We start from the raw sequence: 5317 nt of genomic DNA, 5'->3' as shown, positions 1-5317 counted from the left end.
AACATATTGGAGTTTGAAATTCGAACGAGAAAGTTACGAATTTTCTAAATAAAAGGGGATTTTGGTAAATTTGAACTGCGTGTAAAACTAGCAGCTCTGCTGCTGTTCTTGATTATTTTTTTCTTCTCCATTTGGCTCCCCTAACTTCAAATCTTCACATCTTTTTCATTTGGTTATCGTTTTCGACAAATCTTATATCAAAATCTAAGCATCAATAACCCTAACACATTTACCACCTCGATTTTCCCTCAAAATGACCATGCAGGGCAGAACAAGGGCAAGAAAAGAAGCAAAATCCGCTGGAGAAACAACAAATTTCGATTAATTCATCGGAATCTGACATTAAGCCAAGGGAGAAGTTTAATTCTCTTCTCATAGGATTCCTTTCTATGCAAGTGGTTTCCGTCATTTTTTTTTAATTGGGTTGTGGATGCACATTTGCTTATTTACTTAAATGATTTCCTTCTTTCAATGTTTTTGGATGTGATCTGCTTTGTAAGAGCATCTCTAAATGAGATGTCAAATTTTAAACATCAAAATGATAATTGATAGCTTGTGTGGCAATTTGATATTTTGTACAATATTTTGCTTCACCCGATATGTTAAATAATAATGACATTTATTAAATGTTTTATCTTTTTGTGGAGTCCAATGATTAAGGCAACCAATCAAATATTTCCAAAACATAACAACATTTATTATATATTATATTAATCTATTAAAAAAATCATTTAATGAATTTGACATCTGCTGTCAAATTTGACAGCAAAATACTTTGCCTTCAAATGATTCAGCTCCACGTAAGAAATTGAAGGCTCGGTTAGAGAGACTTTGCTACCATTTTTTACTGTTGTATGTCTACGTGGCAATTTTGACATCTCCTTTGAAGATGCTCTAATCCCTAGTACATTTAATAATCTCATTTATTAGTTATATTTTGATGTTTTATTTATATTTATATTTATATTTTGATGTATTAATTACATTTAAATTTAATTTTTATTTCATTCATCGTAATATATTTTAATGTCTACATTTAGGTAACTAATTTTTTTATAATATATATTCTAATAACAATTTTGTATGTTCTTCATTTAGATACATTAATGCATTTGAATATTTCGGTATATTCATCGATACAAACATATAGGTACATTAATTCAATATAATGCATTTCAGTACGTACATTTTGGTACACACATTTGAGTATTGACTTTTAGGTACATTAATTTAATATACTATATTTCGGTATATACTGTAGACATCGAAATTTTGGTAAATAAATGTTGACCGATAAATCAAAGTGTCAACGCTCATGTATTACATAAATTTTACACGTAGCGTGTGACTCAACGAAAATTGAAATGAGTTGGAAAAGTCATCAAATAGGACACGTGTCAACACCTGGCAGAAACGACTTATTTCATCTGGAATATTATATTCAAAATTAGGCCTTGGAAATTTCTATAAATAGAAGGCTATTTCATTCCAAAGGGGGGGACCAATTGAGATTACACCTTGAAGCCCTGAAGCTCTGAAACTCCGAAGCTCTCAAGCATCCAGGTTCCCGAAGAATCAAGAAAGCGTTCTTCGTTCATTGTTCATCGTTCATCCTAAGATCAAGCCCCAACGGCCCTTTGGATCAACAATCATCCACCAATTCAAGATCAAGCCCCAACGGCCTTTGAAGAACTTCCACCAATTCAAGATCAAGCCCCAACGGCCCTTGAAGATCCGTTCATCACTGTTCTTCAAGATCAAGCCCAAAACCCCTTGAAGATCCGTTCATCACTGTTCTTCAAGATCAAGTCCCAACGGCTCCTTGAAGATCCGCTCAAATCCACCTTAAAGATCAAGCCCACGGCCCTTTGAAGAAACTTCCAACAGTTCATCCAAGATCAAGCATCAACGGCCCTTGGATCAACAAAACATCAACCAATCAACACCTTACGGAGATCGAATCAGATGATCAAAATAGAGAGAGATTGTAACCCAAAATCATCAAAATACAAATATTTTATTTGTGCACGTCGTTGTTGTCTCTTTCGTTTCAGGAATTTTCCGTGTTCACAAATTGGCACGCCCAGTGGGACAATCTCTACCTCTCATCTCTTTTTCCGTTCAAGGAATCCAAGCACACCTCAAAGTCAATGGCATCAAGCAAGGGACAAGCCGTTCTTGCAACCACTGAGGGAAGGATCCTAAGCACTTCTGCCCCAAACGGACAATTCATTGGCGCCACAACTGTTCCTCAACATGCCACTTCAAAATTGGTGCCGCTAAAAGAGCAAGGGGAGCATCCAAGGTGTGAGTCTGTCATCAACCTGACCTCGCTGGGGGCACCGAAGCATGATGTTGAGGCACACAAGATGACATCCCAAAGCAGCCAACGACGTTCTTCATTAGCATCCTGAATGTCTAAAGGAAAGTCACGTCTATTGGTCGCACAAGTTATGACTATTGGTGTTACCTCCGTTGAAGAACAACTGGCTCAAATGAATGAAGCGATTGCAAGGCTAACACAGATTGTGGAAGAAAAAGACTTGCAAATTGCTGCACTCGTTAGCCGACTGGAGCCACAGGACATCGATAAACCCGACCTAGAGAATGATCCACTAAAGAGAAGAGATGACGAAGAAGATGAGCCTCAGGTGGAGAAAAACGATGCGAAGCCGGAGCCAGACCAAGCAGCGGCACTTATGGGACCTCTTTCTATCCAGCAACTGTAAGAAATGATCACCAACACCATCAAGGCACAGTACGAAGGGAGCTCACATACCTCATTGTTCTACTCGAAGCCCTACTCCAAGAAGATTGATGCCCTGAAGATGCCAAAGGGTTATCAACCACCAAAGTTCATGCAGTTTGATGGAAAAGGAAACCCGAAACAGCACGTTACCCATTTTGTTGAAACTTGCAACAACGCAGGGACCGAAGGGGACTACCTTGCCAAGCAGTTTGTGCGCTCGCTGAAAGGAAACGCCTTTGAGTGGTACACGGACCTAGAGCCTAAGTCCATCAACAGCTGGGATCAATTAGAGCGGGAATTCCTCAACCGCTTCTATAGCACCCGCCGCACTGTGAGCATGCTAGAGCTAACGAGCATAAAACAGTGGAAGGACGAGCTAGTCATTGACTACATCAACAGATGGCGCACTCTAAGCCTCGACTATAAAGACAGGCTCTCAGAAACCTCTTCAATCGAGATGTGCATCCAAGGCATGCAATGGGGTTTGCAATACATCCTTCAAGGCATTAAACCACGGACCTTCGAGGAATTGGCCACTCGCGCCCACGACATGGAGTTGAGCATCGCCCATCATGGGAAGAAAGAACCGATCGCCGATTACAAGAACGACAAAGTTCTTTGGACAAAGGTGGAAAAGGCTGCATGGAAACCCACCAAGGAAGCGATGACGGTCACAGCTCCCATCAAAATCTCCACACGAGGCAAGGCGATTCAAACTGAAGCTTTTCGTGATCAAGAGATGCGTAGACGCACTTTGAAGGAGCTTGAGGAGAGGACTTATCCATTCCCCGACTCTGATGTGGTTGCCATGTTAGAAGACTTGCTGGAAAAGAAGGTGATTGGTTTGCCTGAGTGCAAACGGCCAGAAGAGATGAATCGCACTGACAGTCCAAGGTACTGTAAATTCCACCGCTTCATCAGTCATCCGACAGAAAAATGTTTCGTGCTGAAAGATCTCATCATGAAGCTGGCTCAGAAAGGAATCATCGAGCTAGATCTTGACGATGTGGTGAAGTCAAACTATACCACCTTCACTTCTGGCTCTTCCGACTCAAAGTTTTCACCTCAACCGCTGGGGGCATCCTCCAAGACAAGCAAAGTTGAATGATGGACTCAAGTCACTCCTAAGAAATTGCACAAGAAGCATACGTCTCCTCCACAAGTCCGCCAATCGGAAAGGGGGCAAAGCAGCTCTTGTCAACCTTCAAAGCAACATGAACGTGTTGAAGATGATGAAATTTCGACATATAGATCGTCCGTCCCCATCACGATGCGTGATTTCTTGCCCGAAGACTTCTTCAATCACTCGGTCAAGGCTCCTTGCTATGAAGATTGTGAGGAACGCCTCTCCAAAATTGCTTGACAAATTCACCAATGCTCCTTGTTCGCACGAGCCTAAACTGCACGAACCAAAGCTCCTCGCCTGCACGAGCCTAAACTGCATGGCACAACGCTCCTGGTCTGCACGAGCATAAAAGGCAACACCAACGCTCCTTGCTTGCATGAGCTGAAACTGCAAATGGCACAAAAAAAAAAAGAAAAAAAAAAGAGAAAATACCAAAAAAAAAAATGTATGTATTTGAACTACGTTTTGACTTGATCTTTTCGTTGGAAGGGTACGTAGGCAGCTCGAGCATTCAATTTCGAGTTCAGTCACATAAAAAAAAAAAAATAAATAAATAAGATTTTATTGAATATTTGACTATTGAGAGTATATTTTTATTACAAATACAAACATTTTCTTTGTGAAAAAAAAAAAAAAAGAGGGCGGCCCATCTTTCTAAATCCCAATAAGCCCAGCTCTCAAAACCCACTTCGGGTTTTCTCCTCCAACCAGACCCTTCTCCATTCCAGTCACCGACTCAAGCGCCGTCTCCTCCTCCGGTAAATTTACCGCGCTCTCGATGATCAGTCTAAGATCCGCCGTCGCTCACAGATCCCACACACGCATTTTAAGATAACGTTGAAAATACCAACCACCACCTCTCTCTCCCTCTGTCTCTCTTCTGGCGGCGCGTTCAATTCACTTGCAGCAGCACTATGGGACAGTCCTCTTGGCTTCCTGAGGCTCCGGCGGAGCACAGCTCCAGAGAAATTTCAACGAGCCGACGGTTCAGCTTCAAAACGGTGGCGATTGCTTCATCCTCGACCGACGAAGACTCCGAGTTGTACGGGGAAGTCACTCAGGGCCCTGACTACACGTCTGATCTTCCCGACGAGTGTCTGGCGAGTATTTTCCATTTCCTCTGCGCCGGCGACCGGAAACGGAGCTCGCTCGTCTGCCACCGGTGTCTGAGAGTGGACGGACAGAGCCGGCACCGCCTCTCTCAACGCCCAGGCTGGGCTTCTTCCTTTCCTGCCTGCTCTCTTCGCCCACTTCGACTCGGTCACGAAGCTTGCGCTTCGATGCGATCGCAAATCGATCAGCCTGGACGACGACGCTTTGGTCCTGATCTCAATTCGCTCCACCGCGCCGACACCAAGCTCAACCCAACCAACCGACATCAACATCCTCGATCTCCCTCTCTCTCTCTCTCTCTTCCCCTTCTCCAGATCATCAAGAGCAAC

Source organism: Malus sylvestris, chromosome 15 (genome assembly GCF_916048215.2).
Source record: "Malus sylvestris chromosome 15, drMalSylv7.2, whole genome shotgun sequence".
Lineage (NCBI taxonomy): Eukaryota > Viridiplantae > Streptophyta > Magnoliopsida > Rosales > Rosaceae > Malus > Malus sylvestris.
The sequence above is the reverse complement of the archived record's forward strand: the minus strand, read 5'-3'. Positions refer to the sequence as shown.